The sequence below is a fragment of the Triturus cristatus genome, chromosome 10 (genome assembly GCF_964204655.1).
Source record: "Triturus cristatus chromosome 10, aTriCri1.1, whole genome shotgun sequence".
NCBI classification, from domain to species: domain Eukaryota; kingdom Metazoa; phylum Chordata; class Amphibia; order Caudata; family Salamandridae; genus Triturus; species Triturus cristatus.
This window is the reverse complement of record NC_140593.1, coordinates 551,925,542-551,942,663: the sequence shown is the minus strand read 5'-3', so window position 1 is coordinate 551,942,663 and position 17,122 is coordinate 551,925,542. Positions and strand designations below refer to the sequence as shown.

At 48.3% G+C, this 17,122-nt stretch overlaps 1 protein-coding gene across 2 annotated transcripts in view; it reads right to left on the bottom strand.

Moving 5' to 3' along the window:
• The window catches only part of WDR48 (WD repeat domain 48), a 589,407-nt gene that overhangs the window by 441,459 nt on the left and 130,826 nt on the right, over positions 1–17,122 (bottom strand). The gene's annotated exons all lie outside the window — the stretch shown is intronic.

Sequence of the window (17,122 nt, the reverse complement as noted above, 5' to 3'; positions counted from 1 at the left end):
GCAGGCGAACTCAATCTTATTTAGCAGCCACGAGTCTGCGGAGCATCAACCAGGCCAATAGCATTAATGCACAAGTTACTACTTGTGTAACGATATATGTGTAAGAGACATTAGTTACTGATAGATTCCTTACCTTAGAATATCCCCAGGCGTCAGACTGGATCTGGAAAGTTTTGCTAGCAGTACCCACGCGCGTCAGTGGCATCACGCGGCTCCGCATCCGTCGCTGGCATCGTAAGCGCCGAGATGACGTCACGGAGACTTCTTAGGCGCCACCCATGTGCGCTGACGTCAGTTCTGAACACGACTTTCCGTGCCAAGAACGCAGAGCCATGCAAGAAACTGACCACTGGTGCCAAGAAACTAGGGCCCTGAAAGGGATGACAACCCTAGAAATCAGTTCGCAGAATGGGGAGGATGGGTGGAGCGGTAAGGCATCCATCACTAACTAATGTCTCTTACAGATATATCGTTACACAAGTAGTAACTTGTGCATCTGAAAGAGACACGTTAATGATAGATTCCTTACCTTAGAATAAATAACCCAGCAATACCAACCCCAGTGGTGGGTCTGCAAAAAAATTACACCAGAAGGTCACGGAGAACAGAACGGCCAAAGAAGCCGTCTCTCCGGACCGGACTGTCAATGCAGTTATGCTTGCAAATGTGTGCAGCGAAGCCCATGTAGCTGCCTGACAAATGTCCTGCAAGGGGACGCCGTGTCCCAAGGCAGTAGTGGCTGCCGTCGCCCTAGTAGAATGGGCATGCAGCCCCACAGGAGGCTCCATCTTAGCCAACGAGTAACAGGCCTTGATGCAGAGAACGACCCACCGAGAGATGGTCTGCTTGTGCACAGCCCGACCTCCTTTGGCGCCCACGTAGCCAACAAAGAGCTGGTCAACCACCCGGAACTGTCGTGTGCGCTGCAGGTAGAACGAGAGCGCACGTTTTGGGTCCAGACGGTGGAGCCTCTCTTCATCTTTCGAAGGATGCGGAGGCAGAAAGAAGGTGGGCAAAATGATGATCTGCCCGATGTGGAAGGGTGCGACAACCTTTTGGCAAAAAAGAAGAACCACCTTGTCCGGATGAACAGAAAGGAAAGGAGGTTTGGGAGAAAGAGCCTGGAGCTCAGTCACTCTTCTGGCAGAGGTGATAGCTACCAGAAAAGTTGTCTTGAGAGTGAGAAGACGCAAAGGACAGGTATGAAGGGGCTCGAAGGGAGCACACATCAGATAGGTCAAGACAAGGTTCAAGTCCCATTGAGGCATTATGAACGGCACGGGAGGAAACGTGTGCGTAATGCCTTTTAGGAAACGGTGAACAACCGGGGACTTAAAAAGAGAAGGCTGATCTGGAAGCTGTAAAAAGGCAGAGATGGCCGAAAACTAACCTTTGATAGTGCCCAGAGCAGAGCCCTGCTGGGCTAAAGAAAGAAGGAACAGAAGGACTTCGGAAAGAGGGGCAGAAAGGGGTCTTCAGCCTTAGCTGTGCACCATGTCACAAACTTTTTCCACCTGCAGGTGTATACCGTTTTAGTGGAGGGATGCCTGGCTGCCAGAATGACATCACAGACTTCGGGAGGAAGATCAAAAGCTGTCAACTGTCGCCGCTCAATCTCCACGCATGGAGGTGGAGGCTGGACAGGTTTGGGTGGAGGACCGTCCCCTGCTGCTGCGACAGAAGATCCTCCCGAAGAGGTAGTCAGATCGGGGGATCGATCGCCATGCTGAGTAGCTCGGGATACCAGCATCTTCATGCCCAATCCGGAGCCACAATGATGACTTGGGCCTGGTCGCACCAAATCTTCTTCAGCACTCTGGGCAGAAGTGGTATAGACGAAAAGGCGTACAATAGACCGCAACTCCACTCGCGACGAAAAGCGTCGCCGAGCGAGTGCCGCCTTGGAAATTCCAGCGCGCAAAACTGAAGACATTGCATGTTCACTTCGGTGGCGAATAGATCTAACCAAGGCTCTATCCACTGCTGAAAGAGACCTTGCACCATGTCCGAGCTCATACGGCATTCGTGATCCATCAAGCACCGGCAGCTGAGTTCGTCCGCCCTAGTGCTCAGAGAACCTGCCAGGTGTTGAATCATCAAGGTGATGCCTTGATGTTCCAGCCATATCCAGAGGCGCAGAGCCTCCTGACATAGGGTCCAGGACCCCACCCGCCCTGTTTGTTGCAATACCACATGGTGGTGGCGTTATCCGTGAACACCTGCACCACACTTACCCAGACAGAGGGAAGGAATGCCTTCAGTGCAAGTCGGATCACCCGAAGCTCCAACAGATTGATATGGAGCCGGGACTCCGCCGGAGACCAGAGGACTCTGCCTCTCCCAAGTAGCCTCCCCATCCCAGGAGGGACGCATCCGTCACCACTGTGTGCTCCGGTTGGGGAAGGGAGAGAGATCTGCCATTGACCCAATCGAGATTCGTGAGCCATCACTGCAATTGCCATGCAGTGCCCTCCGAGATCTGGACATGATCGGACAGGGTGCCCTGATGCTGCGCCCACTGGAACTTCAGGTCCCACTGCAGAGCCCGCATATGCATTCTGGCATGTGTCACCAGCAGGATGCAGAAGGCCATCAGGCCCAGAAACCGGAGGATCATCCGGACTGAAACCCAGGACAGAGCTGAATGATCGGAATCATAGCCTGAATATCCCAGACTTGCTGCTCGGGAGGATAAACCCGAAAAAGCATCGAATCCAGAACCGCTCCGATGAAGGGGAGCTTCTGACAGGGACTCAGGTGCGACTTCAGCACGTTGACCGAGAACCCCAGCAAATGCAGGAGGTCGACCGTAGTATGAAGGTGGTTGATGACTGCCTGGGGCGTGCCCGCCTTCAACAACCAGTCGTCGAGGTAAGGGAAGACTGACACCCCCGACCTGCGCAGGTGAGCTGCGACCACCGCCATCACCTTCGTGAACACCCAAGGGGCGCTAGTAAGGCCGAAGGGGAGCATGGCAAACTTAAAATGCAACTGGCCTACCGTGAACCGCAGGTAACGCCGGTGGGCCGGCAGGAAGGGGATGTGAAAATAGGCGTCCTGCAAGTCCAACGCTACCATCCAGTCTCCAGGGTCGACGACAACAACCACTCCCTACTTCCGGCCCAGGAACGCACTCGATGGCCCCCTTGGCCAAGAGGGCTGTGACTTCCTGCTGGAGAAGTACCAAGTGAGCCCCCGACATGTGGTGGCACAGAGGTGACATGGCTGGAGGGGCGGACTTAAAAGGGAAGGGAGTAACGCGGTGAGGACTGAAAGGGAAGGGAGTAACGCTTGGGGATGATCTGCAACACCCACTTGTCCGATGTGATATCGCACCCGTGGGGGAGGTGGTGGCGAATCCTGCCACCCACCGGCGTGGGGTGCTCCACAAAACTCTGATTAGGAAGGTTTGGAGGTAGAAGCAGCGGGGCGGAAGTGGACTGACCCCCACGATGATTCCCAGACCCGCCCCTGCAGAAGCCGCGTCCGCGCTGAGGCTGGTTTTGCACAGGCTTGCTGAAGGAACGTGCATGGGCACCCCTGCCGTGGCCACGAGAGGACTGAAAACCAGGAGTGGCCGGGCTCTTTGCGGAAAGACCCAAGGACTTTGCCGTGGCCCGCGAGTCCTTAAAACGCTCCAGTGCACTGTCAGCCTTACCGCCAAACAGGCGAGAGCCATCACAGGGCATGTCCATGAGCGAGCTTTGGACATGCAGCGAGAGCCCAGTAGATTCAACCAGGCGTGGAGACGAAGCACCACAGTCGTAGAAATCGCCCTACCCAGTGAGTCCGCGGTGTCCAAACCACATCGAATGGCGAACTTAGCCGCATCCTTACACTCAGCAACAGCTTGGGACAGCACAGCGTGGGTCTCCTCAGGACACTGAGGCAACACCTGTGCAACTGTATCCCACACCGCGTGGGAATAGCGGCCCAATAAGCAGGCGGTGTTCACGGACTCCCGCCCCAAGCTGGCCGAAGAGAACCACTGCTTACCGAACTGTTCCAGCTTCTTAGAGTCCTTATCCGGCGGAGCCGTGGGAAAGGCACTCTGTGACGTCGAGACTTGGATAACCAGGCTCTCAGGCGTAGGTCACTAGAAAAGCGAGGTCACCAGGTGCTGGGCGGTGACGCCAGGCGACATTCTTATCCACAGGGGCCCCTGCGGCTGGCCGCGACCAAGTACCCAACAAGACGTCAGTGAGGGTGTCGTTAAATGGGAGCAGGGGCTCCGACGAAGTGGACGCCGTCTGGAGCACCTTAGTGAGGAGATTAGTTTTGAGGGCCACCGTATGGGAGATCAAGGTTGAGAATCTCAGCTGCCCGACGGAGCACAATCGTGTAGGATGCGTCCTCTTCCATGGTAGGCGGGGGAGAGGCAAACCCCGGGTCAGAGGAGACGTAGAGGTCGCCGGCATCCTCCAAGTCGTCCACCCAGTCCTGCTCGGAGTCACACTGACGTGCAAGAGGGTCCTCGGACCCTTCCCAGTCGTCCTCCACCTCTGTCGCATGGGGAACAGACCGCGGCTGCAGAGGTGGGGCCGGAGAAGGAACAAACTGCGTCGGAAACTGTGCCGGGAACAGCGCCGGCCAGGCCCGAGCCGGCGCTGCGTCCCAATGCCGATCCCTGGTCGGAACAAAATGGTCCTGGAACCTGGGCAAGGGAGAGACAAAGGACACCCACTGCAGCGCCGGGAAGGACCAGACTGTGGCGCTGGGCCCGGAGCCGGCAGCGCTGGACCTAGTGGCGCCGGGGCTGGAGCCAACGGCGCAGGATCCTGTGGCGCCGAAGCTGGATCCACCGGTGGCGCAACAGGAGCCGGACAAGGGACCGCGGGCCCGAAGGCGCGCCGCGGGAGCCCGAGGCCTAACGAGGCGGTCCATGGTAGCAAGAAATTCTTGCACCTGTTCCGGAGTCGGCTACGGACCCGGGTAAGGTGGGTAGGCTTCAGGACTCCCAGGCTCCAAAGGAGCCGCAGGGGAATAACCCCGGTCCCCCTCGTCCGAGGACCGACGGGGGGACGTCGGAGAGCGAACTCGCTTCTTTGACCTTTTTGTGTCGTCTCTTACCCGAATCAGAGGGTGAAGACTTGGAGCCAGAGGAGCGACGACTACGGCCTCGCGTGCGTTACCGGGAACGGTCCCTGGACTTGGAACGGCGCTGGACGCCGCTCCCTCAAGGCCTTCGGGGTCATGGCCCGACAGGACCGGGAGTCGTGGTCGGTCTCCAGGCAAAAAGAGGCAAACATCGCGGGGGTCCGCCCCCGACATATTGCGACGGCAGGCCCCACAAGACTTAAATCCAGGCATCCCTACGTGCACCAAGGACAAAAAGTCTCAAACAGGGTAGTCAAAAAGTGACTAAGGTACGTGCTCTAACCGGATCTCCGCTTGCTGGCGTGAAAACCGAAAGAACCGATGTCAGTGCGCATGGGTGGCGCCCAAGTAGTCTCCGTGACGTCATCTCGCCGCTTACGACGCCAGCGACGGACGCGGAGCCACACGACGCCACCTACTGACGCGCAGGGGTACTGCTAGCAAAACTTTCCGGATCCAGTCTGACGCCTGGGGATATTCTAAGGTAAGGAATCTATCACTAACATATCTCTTTCAGATGAACAACTATGTTGAAAATTTAAAACAGATCTCCGGTTCAGGACGATGCCCTTGTATGTGACAGTGCACTTAACATCTTACCTAAAAGATTGGAAGTCCTAATGTGGAGCTTATACGACCCTGATTAGGTGGGCATTATTAAACAGACAAAGTAACAATACTAGAAACCTGTTCCATTTGGTAGAAACTCCCAGTGGACCCTGGTATCCCTAAAGTAAAAGGTAGCCTTTGACCAGCTGAGCTGGGGGGTTACTCACGCTTGTCTCAAACAAAATAGACCTGGGAAACAAAATGAAGATTTAGATTTTATCTAGTCATTAAACTCCTAAGGCAGCAATAAAAATAAATGGGAGTGAAGCCTAGGTGATTCGTAATCTTCAGGAGAACTAGGTAGGGCTGCCCTAGGTCCCCTCCTACTTTTTGCTCTGGTGTTAGAAACATTGGCCATAAAAAATGAGCGCTCGAGAAGCAGTTAAAGGAATTCTAATCACAGGGGAGGAACATATGCTCTATATGTACATGGACGTCACATTGCTATTTCAGGTGGTTCCTAGGCGCTCCCTTTTAGCCATCTTGAAGGAGATTTCAGAATTTGAAAAAGTATCACGCTTTATAGTTAACATGCGTAAGTCAGCTATCATGAATCTAACTATCCCTCAGAGGGAAGTGGCATCCCTCTAGCTTGTACCAACCCGTAGATAGGAAACCCACTCAATCCTCCCTCTAGGTCAGCAAATCACAAGTACGATAAGAAGGGTGGGGAAAGGTCAACTCGGCCAAGTCGCTAAAGCAAATCTATGAAGATGTGCAGAGATGGAGCCCGCTCTACTTCTAGTAGTTGCTTACAATTAATACATTGAGTGTTCTATATTATTCCAAGCACTATCTGTAACTATCCCTTTAGTGGACATACAGGCTTAACAAAAATAGCCCAGCATTTGTCTAGGCAGGGGCATGTGTTCAGAAGAACATTTTGATGTCACCCAGAAAATGGGTAAGAATTGACATGCCTGGGTCTCAATAAATTCAAAAGAGAAGCCCATTTGGAAATAAAAGTAAAATGGGAGGCTACGGAAACCGAAAAGCAATTATGGACAGTGTAGCAGGGCGCTCCCTCTGGGACTTGGCATGGATGGAGAGAGCACAACATCCCTGTAACACGCAACTAAGATTCCCAAACAAATCAACTTTGGTGGTAGGAAGCCAAACAGCAGACTAAGGAGATCCAACAAGGATTCCTCCTCTGCACATGCCCATACAAGACTATGCAGACTGCACTTGTGACTAGGGTAATTTTACATTCTACAAGTGGGCGGAATGGGGAGTGCAGAACCTTGGTGGACTTGTTCTATCAAGAAAAGATCAGGTCATTCCACGATTGTAAGACAATTCAGATTTACAGAAGCAGAAAGAGTGCCGGCTGAGGCATTGGGCTTTGTATCCCTCAAATGTTTGCATTGTTCAGCATTCCGTCCATCCTTTGTTCCTATTGCTTTTCTCGCCCTAAGTGGAAAGGGTATGCCCAGACGTGGGTCCAGTGCGCAATGCGCCATTGGATTCAAGCTATCCAGGCTGATGCCCCGAAACCGGTCCCAGGATGCTCGTTTTCGGCCCAGGGAGGACATGGCTTGGCAGTTCGGGCTGGACTGTTCTCATGAGGAACAGGGTCAAGACGGATTTGCATATGTCTGGGTCCAAACTAGGGTGGCGCGGTGAGCAAAAGAACAATGAATTAAACCCAGATCTTTGTGATTGGGGGTGAATGTTTGCATTGTTCAACATTCCGTCCATCAATTGTTCCTTTTGCTTTTGTCCCCCAAATGCAGCATCTGCAACATGAGAGCTCACTCAATTTAAGAAGCTGGTACGAAACTATGGAGGGTCAAGAATCAAATGTATAAAAAGTATTAAGTAGCGGCATAAGACACCAATTGGCTTAGTGAGAGAAGTGGAAGGGAAGATGTAAGAAATGTGTTTATTGGTTGAGGGGATGGAAGCCCCATTTAGGTGAACCACATAATTCACTAAATTAACCTGTGCTTATTCGTCTGCTAGTATGGCTGTGGCACAAAGCAGTCAGGCTTAACTTAGAGGCAATGTGTAAAGTGCAGCAGGCAAACAGTAACAAAGAAAAAACAAAACAGGGGAAAAATGTCAAACCACTTTGGAAAAATAAAGTACATTATAATAAAGTGATACCGTAATAATACAGATCTAATTAGTAGGACCAGAGAGATTGAATTTTGGCGAAAATAGTGCCTAAAAGCACAAAGTACCACCCGGGGTTGTCTGGTCACACTAGACCAGGGGTAAATCACAAGCTGGAGTTTGGGTTGGATTGGATACAGGGACCAGGTTAGTCCCACTAAAAAGTTACCTTCAAAGTCCAGCGGAAGGAGTTCTGTTCATGGTGGAGGAGGCTGAGCTTCACGGATCGCATCGCATTAGTGCAAAGAGCAGGTTGGGTGTCACGGGTTCATCTTTGTAGACTGAAAAGCTGTTCAAGCATCATGGACGGTTGTTACTGTACCTTTGCACTGGTGGTCAGTGTGGGCGGTTGTTGCGCGAAGTGCCAGTCTTGCATTGCCCGTCGTCATGGATGGTTGTTGTTGGCGCAAAGAGCAAGTCTCACCAGAGCTGTGCATTAGTGGCCATCGCCAGAGGCGGATTCTTGACTCCTCAGTCGTGAGGAGTTTAAACCTCAGAACTTTCACCTTTTCTGTGGGAGGAGTACACTGTGGTGCCAGCCAAGGATCTAGGACCTGGGGAGGCACATCTTGGTATCACAGACTCACTCCAGCAGAGGCCAGCAAGGCCAAGGCAGGTCCAGCTGCAGCAAGGCCTTTGAAGCTTGTTTTGTCCATGTAGCTCACATAGGAGGTCAGCCAACTGACCCTTGGAGTCACTCTGGTTAGCCTCTGATGAAAGCAAGCAGATTCAGTCTTCCTTCTCAGATAGTCCCTCAAGCAGCAGGGTAGTCCTTCTGTAACTTCTACAGGTCCAGAAAAGTTCAGATGATTGGCTCTAGATGTCCAACATTTATACCTAGTGCCAGTCTGTGTGTGTGCTGGGTCTCCTACCTCCATATCTGATTGTGGAAAGTTCTTTCCCCTCACCTGTAAAGGCTCCAAACTGTCAGTGGGTGACAAAAGGCAAGGCTGGCCGGGTGTCAAGTTAGCCCATCCTGTCCACACCTCAGCCCCCTTTGTTTTACTTTCTGGAAGCAATACACAAACCCAACGTTTTTTTTTTTTTGGGGGGGGGGGGATACAAGGCAAGGATGTCAGGTTTAACAGGATACAAAGAGAAACATCAGAAAAGAATGGGAGACACTGTGGTCAGTGCACCTTGGCTAAGTGGCAGGTTTATACAGGTTGCCCAGATAAATGGACCAAGATATGGCAGTATTGGTTGAATCGGATAAGGTAATACAAAGCAGGCTAAGTTGAGGAGTACATCTAAGACTAGAAATACTGTTTAAAGTCATATAAAGGCTTAACCAGACGTCTTCAGTTAGGGATTATAAATGAGTAATTGTATCATCAAGTAAATCAACTATACAGTAAAGGTAAATATATATATATTTTTTTAAACTGGTGTGGACCACCCAAAAAGGGGTCACTTTGCAACAGTTGGTCTGTGCATTGTGGTAGCCTTTGGTTCACTGCATTATTAGGTCTCGCCTGACCCAGCGCATGCGCTGGTCTGGCGAGACTTACTGAGAGGGCTCCAAAAAGTGCTACCAGGCCAGCCTAGAGCTACAGTGCATGTGCCCGGGCGAGCGCGCCGCGCTTGACCCTGATTACTTTCACAGACGCTTTGATGTTTGATCACGATCACTTTCGCGGCCGCTTGTTTTTTCTTCTTACAGTACATTACAGGATTGCCAATGCTTGTTTAAATGATGGGTGAATTGGTCTTTCAAGCCATTAATACGGCCGCACTTTTTTTTTTTTTTTTTTAAACAGCACTTTGGACTTTTGTTGTGTAAAAGGTTCGTCATACATACATAGTTTTTCTTAGGATTCAGCACCACACGCAGTTGAATTCTGGGCTAACCAAATACAAACTCCAATGCTGCAATTTCTTAAATCCACCACCCTAAACTTGCTCTCTCTTCCTATAAATCGAACAGGTTAGGTTGGGTTCTTTGTAGGTTCTTTTTACTGTGATGTTATCCTTCTATCACCGTTTGTTCATCTTACTCTTCTCCTTATTTCTCCTTTTTCTGTCTTTCTCTCTAATGCTCAGGGTCAAAGTCTGATGATTAAACATATGCCCCAGTCCCCAACACGGGTGCAGGTGCCCTACGCTAGCAGTCAAGGCTTAAATGAAGGCCTGTAGAGTATAAAGCTAGGGCTGTGTGTCCCTTACGTCGATTGCAGCTCCTGACCTGGCCACAAATGTCAGTCATACCTCTCCGCTTAGGCGGTCCTTCCTGTGAAAGTGCATAAAACCAAATGTGACCACGATTTGTGTACATTTCTGAGTCATATTCTTTTTCCAATTAGTGTGATCTTTCTTTGCTCAGTCGTATTTTACCCTATGTGAACCTTCCTGCACCTAAATTAAATGACCATGCACGATTGGGTAGATTGTGTTGTTGCACAGCTTCACCAGCATTTTCACTTTTGGTGATTTTTCAGCCTGTCCCCAAAACCGTCCATTAAAGGCCCGCTGTAGGGCACTCTCCCCGCTGCAATACTACGACGGCCTTGCTGATTCGTCCAGCAGGGTGTTTTTAATCAATTGTGCATTGTCAGACACTATTAACATCCTCTCCGCCGCTCCAGACAGCTGGACCAAACACTGCGAGATTCTCTTCCCAGCCGCACTTTATACGCATTCAGGGCACGTCTGCAACTTGAGACCTCATCACCCCTTCGAGAAAGCGCCAACCGGTCGCCTCACGCGTACAGATGCTCAGGCGCGGTCGTTTCATGAACCTCAGATCGGGATTAATAAAGGCAAAGGCTACTGCCCCTTTAGGAATTCTGTCCTACATGGAGAGCCCAGAATTTATTCTGAAAAAATATAAATGCCAGCAGAGCTTTATGTGGGCCGGGTGCTGCCGGTGCTCAGCACCGGCAGCTCTTAAAAGCAGGTGCTTAGTCGGGTCTCTATCGGCTCTCCATTTTTGCTCTTACCCTCAGGGGAAAAAAAACATAACTCTGCAGCAGTATCACCCCCAGTCAGTGTTAGAAGTGGGCAGGAACGGAAGGGCACGGTGTGCCCCTACTTTTAAAAATTATTTCAGTCAGTTTCCCTACTTCTTTGTTTTAAAAAGGCGTCCTGGGACTGCAGGAATAGCCCTACTTTTAAAATTGAAACTTTATCTTTCAGCCTCTGTGGCGCACATCGAGGAAGGCCTCTGCAGTGCCCACAACCTCCTCCCCCTTCCCCTCTGTGTCTAGGGGCCTGCAAAACACCGATAGGGCCATCCGTCTTAGGTTAGCACGAAAACTGCTACCTCTGATGGCCCTGCTGCTGCGTGATTCACACCTCATTTAGTGGGGCCGCTACTTGCCTGCACCCACTGTGACCAATACAATGGTCACGTCAGGATACTTTGGTGTTCCCGCCCTTGAACTTCTCTGTCCTTTATTTTCGGGCTCACGCAGACCGGCTGTCGCCACAAGGAAAAAACAAGCATTGCAATGCAACAGGTGTCGCATTTATACGAGTTTTAGCTATTGGCATTGTAAATGAAAATGCCTTTTATTTATGTTTGTTTTTGAAACCTAAATAAAAAGCATTGTAATTTACAATGCCAAAAGCTTAAACTTGCGTAAATGCGAGACCTAGTGCATTGTAAATGCGAGAGCTATTGCATTGCAAATGCTTGTTCTGTTTAGGCTTTGCTTTTGGGAGGCATTGCAAACATGTTGTGTTCACCTGCCCATTTATCCACCCAGGTCATGGCTGCTAAGGGGTTAGTGAGGAGTGGTATTTTTTTTTCCATCTAGCACTTTTTCACTTAGTTGGGAATAGTAATGTGTATTTTAAGTTCAAGATTCCAAGGAGCCACTCAGTATACAGAAAATAATGTCTTTATAGCTGTTGCACTACTACAGTGATGTTTGGAAAGAGCAATACCTTACTGTCTTGTACCATGTATCGCCACTATGAAGTGATATTTGTAAACTACAGTCCTCCATCCCTTTAACTGAGGAGGAGGACCACCACAGATGTTGGAGGGCTTATAGCTTCAGAAGGGACCCGATGTGCTTGTTCCATTTTGAAGAATCTGGAGAGGTTGCCCCGAGCGACCTGCGTGCTCAACCACTTTTCAAGGTACAATCTCATATTGGGACAGTTGGCTTTAACAGGAGATCAATAATCCTCACATTATTTCTTCTGGAGCGCACCTGGGTGCCCTCTGCCCTATATTCTGAGAAGTACTGGGAGTTCTGTCACTTTACCCAGCCAGTCCCTCACTGAGGGCTGCATCGATGTCAGCACCATTTTTTCAGTTACTCTGCTGAGGAACTTTTGTTGGTTGGACCTTAGGAGAGTGAGATTTGTCACTACTGTATCTATTTTATGTTCACAGACTTCATGCTATTCCCCAATGGCCATCTGGAGAGAGACTAGATTGGCAAAGCGTGGTCCATCTTTCTCTTCTGTATCTGTCACAGTTCAGGGTTGGTGCACCTCTGTTGCCTGCTGAGATATAATCAGGGAGGATACGTGGGGTTTCAAAGAGCTTGGGGTTTTCCATAGTATGGCTATGTGTAGCTGGATGAATGGGTGAGGGGTGGATGGATGGATGTATTTATAATCCAAGGCAAAAATGCAACGGTCTATCCTTTATGCCCCATGGACAACTGTGTTCATTTGTATTCTTCTCCAGTGCACTCTAGTGTTTGTGCCTCACCAAGTACACCATTTCTATCAGGATTCCTCACAAGTGGACACTGTACTTCAAACAGTGTCGATCTCACTGTGTCTCTTGGGCCAGCTGCTTGTTCCAGTCATCCACAAAGTGCAGTCAAAGTGTAGACATCAACTCCTGTCCTCTAGGGTACACCGGTGTTCCACACAGCTAAGGAACTCCAATATGTACCTTGCAAACTTGCTTAGGTAAGCCCGAAACCTCCCTATCGAATGTAAGTTTTCCAACTATTGGCAGAGGCCACAGGTGAGGCGGGGAAGATTGAGGGGTTGGATTGATCTATGGGTGCTAATGGGGGGGGGGGGGGAAGGGGACCTGTGCACCAACCCTCATACAGGCCTCTCAACATTATGCTCTACAAAATAGCTGCCATTCATCCTTCTGTGCAGGCGACCACTTCAGGAGTAAGTGCCTAGGCTACAGCAGTCTTTGACAACCAAGGACCGGGTCTTCTCCTGTACACACATTTTGCCTCCAGCACACAGTTCAAGCACCGCTCTATGTATAGGTGCCCTGGGCCTTTGTACCGACCTGCTAGTCCAGAGTTAGCTCTCTTTTCCATTCATTCCTCACCTTTCTGCATTTATGGTGCTCTGCAGAAGATCTAGATTTCTGCGAATTCATTGTCGGGAATGTGGGAAATAGAAGGATTACTCCTCTCCTGGTGGTGGATGCTCACACCCTAGCGCAGACAATCCTCAAAGAGCGATTTCCACTGCTTCTGTACCTTTAGCCTTTTTCTGGGTCTCTCTCCAGAGGAGATGCTTCACCATCTGATCCCTGAGCATCAGGATGGGATGCCCCCTCTAGATGCCAGTGCACGGGCCAGCACCTTTACTCTTGAGCCCTGGATTGGAACTCACACCAAACTACGCATGCACCAATTATTCTGCTGCTCCCCGCAAGCCTTGGCACTAGGCAGTTTACAGAAAAGGGTGTTTCTTCTCACTTTCTAACAGTCACTTCAAGACAGTGAGCTCAGCATGCTTGCGCCAGCTTCTGTGTGAGACCAGGCTGCCCTCTTACCTAGTCACACTGCCAGACTTCAAAAGTATTTTACTGATGTCGACTGACAAATGTTATTTTTCTCAGAGTTTAGGAGATATGTGTCGACTAAATCGGTAGAGATCTCTGTATCCAGGATGTGAAGACTTCACATTATTTTACTTATTTTACAGCACCGACTAAAAGATACATTTCTGTTTCTCTATCCCACAAGATAGTAAAAGCTAAACAAGTGAGGCTATGGTGTTGGATCCCATGCATATTCTGATTTCCCATATTAAGCAGGGTTTAGATGAACATTTACATGATTTGAACCCACTGGATGCAAGGAATGTATTATGCTAGTATAAGATCAACATTTCATTTCTAACATTACAGAATGTGGAGGGAGGGCTGAAGTTAAAGGTCAACTCTATGATTTGAAGACAGAATTCGTGGACAGCAAGAACCAAGATCAAAATCCTCCCAACCGATGTAAAATGTTTGTTTAGAATTCCAAGTGGTGACAGCAATGAGATCTTGTTTACATTGCTTTCTCCAAATTATAGAGATGGAACATAGTAACACAACACATTCTTCATCCACCATTTCAAGACACGTTTTAATATTAGCAAAAGGTGTGGTGGGATGTACCAATAGGCTGGTTATAAATCCACAAAACCATTCACAAGTGGGGCAGGTACCATATTAATCTGACACACATGTTAAATGCTTTCTCATTTCAATCCTGGTGAAAAAGATATTTGAACCAGAGTTAAGTTCTCGGGTAGTCTTGCTGTAAATAAAAAACCCAGACTTCGTGAGGTAGAATGGAGTCTCCCCCTCCCCCAAATTTCATCAATGCTCTTTGCGTTATTCCTTAAAAACTCTATTACAGGATCAAGAATGACCATCTCGTCAGAGACGTCGAATAGGTGAGAGGTAATGATGAGAAATTATCAGTCTATGATGAAAACATGCAGTCACCTGTGGCAAACCTCTTGCACACTATTTGTAGACTAATGTAAATTTGCTGGCAGTATGGATTACAATCTTCAGTCAGTCAGTTTGATTTCTCAACAGTCAATGGGAGCTTGAGTGGACCCCTGTACTGGTTACATAAATAGGCAGAACTGGGACACTATTTTGGGAAGGAAATAGATCTAGCAGTTTCATGAGCATAATGGACACATGCTATTCAACAATTTTTCGTAATAGACAAAGAATAGCTCAGCACACTTGTAAGTATTGAATACTGTCAATCCACAATCAGCTACATCCGCAGTACAATTTTTTGTTAAAAAAAGAATCCATATATTCTGTTGATTCCGAATCTCATCTTTTATTCACACATAAACTTTATTTTGCAACCAACGCGTTTCGTCCACAATCTGACTTCTTCAGGGCTCACAGTGTACACATTTTCTGTATATTCAAGTATCCATTTTCCATAATTGCTGCCGAAACATGTTTAAAAGGACATTTGTCCATGACACTATATAACTGTATTTGCCTAAGAATTAGGCCTGTGTCAATGATAATGTGTTCCCGTGCTCACACAGTGTTCTGATCCGGAAAGAGGTTCCTCGAAACATGTTTCGGCAGCAATTATGGAAAATGAATACTTGAATATACAGAAAAAGTATACACTGAGTCCTGAAGAAGTCCGATTGTGGACGAAACGCGTTGGCGGTTGCAAAATAAATTTAATGTGTGAACAAAAGATGAGATTCGGAATCAACAGAATATATCGATTCTTTTTTTAACAAAAAATTGTACTGCGGATGTAGCTGATTGTGGATTGACTGTATTCAATACTTACAAGTGTGCTGAGCTATTCTTGGTCTTTGCTCTTAGAGAAACCAGTTAGATTCTTTCTGGTCTCTCGGTTTTTGGGACCTAGGGGATTGTGTCCCAGGCTCTTTGCACCTTGTGTTGTGGTCAAAACTATAGAGATGTTTAGATTGGTGCGTGTACTTATGCTTTGATCCCCATTCTCTTGTGATAATTTTCGTAATAGTGCCTTGTACCAGCTAAAGCTTCTTCCACTCACCCTACTAAGTGGGTGGCATTATTAAAAATCATCTGTCTGTGGTTTCTTGTACGTTCGGGGGGGGGGGCAGGAACAAACCTTTTGGGCAATAAAGTGTATACTTTCAAAAGGTTCAGAGTTCATAGAAGCCCTTATTGTGTGGAGAGTAGGGGTCATGGATTTCAATGAGCACATTTATAACTGAATATACGAAAAAGGTATCTCTCTTCCTCACATAAGGAACTACTACTAGCCTTCCCAACTAGTGATGCTCAATGACATGGAATAAATACTCCAGTGGACAAGCTCTCTGTTAACAGTGATCAATTGCCAATGAGTGGCAAAGCATATTTACTCCGACAGGGAGGCAGGTCTGGGTCTGTATTTGAAACCGTTACAAAAAGCCATAGAATCGATTATTAGAACGTGGAATGCAGTCACTGATATGGATGCAGTTATAAGTTGACTAAAGCCAATTCCCTGTAGGTTGGCAAGGCACTAGGTAAGGTCATGGGTTTAGAGGGCCTCTGGCAACAGATCTACTTGGTGTTTCCAAGATGGGATAAATAGCATGGCAGGGGGCTGTGAAGATGTTGGACTAGCTCATGTATGACGTGGAATGGTGTCATCTCTTAAATGTATAGATACTTACAGTTCAGACTTACACTTCTGAAGTACAACACAGACTGGGGTTAAATACCCAGACTACTGATGTGTCAAGGCAAGTTAAGGCATAACAAACTTAAGTTATTGGTAAGGTGACCTGGAGGACTTGAAAGACTAACTGAGAAGAGGTAATGAAGCATCTATCAGAAATGGTGATTGAGGCCTGCCTTTGACTAATTCAGCTCTAAATAAGGCCTAGTATAACAGAAACAAGCTGCAACTCAGGGTATTAGCCTCAGATTGGACTGGTCACTGGTACAACTGAGAGGGCATGGCACTTTTCTCCACACCATTTGTAAACGTGTTGTAATTTAGGCCTTCTGGATAAGGCCGAGCCCGGAGTTTTTCACAAAATTGGCAAAAGTGACCCACCCCCTCCCCCAACACCTACAAATGCCATGCTGGGCAATCTGTAGCTGCTGAGGCAAAATCTGACAATTTCTATTGGCTCTGAGGGAGGCATATTCAGATGTAGCTCAATAACGGTAAGGACCATAAAGTCACAACTAAAAGATGGCAAATGGAGAATGGACTGGTACACTGCTCCAACAGTGTTGCAATTGAGAATTGGTGATCTCCATATACATTTGTCAAAATGTGGGCCCTGGCAAAGTACGGGGCAAGCGAAGAACCTTTGGGAGGGTTTATGCCCAGCTCTCCCACTCACTGCTCCTGCATTAGTTCAAATGTGATGAAGAAAATAATAGAACTTCTTCCGACCTACACACCAACCGACATATGCAAGTGAGAGCCATTTATATCTTGGCCATGATGTTGCTGTACTATGATACAGGTGCAATGATCTTTATTTGTATGGTTTCATTTCTAAATATTAAAAGACTACACAAAATATTTTTAAAAGGCAGTTTATCTTGTACATTTTCTTTTAGAACCATATAAATCCGTCAATGTACGACTGAAGGAATATG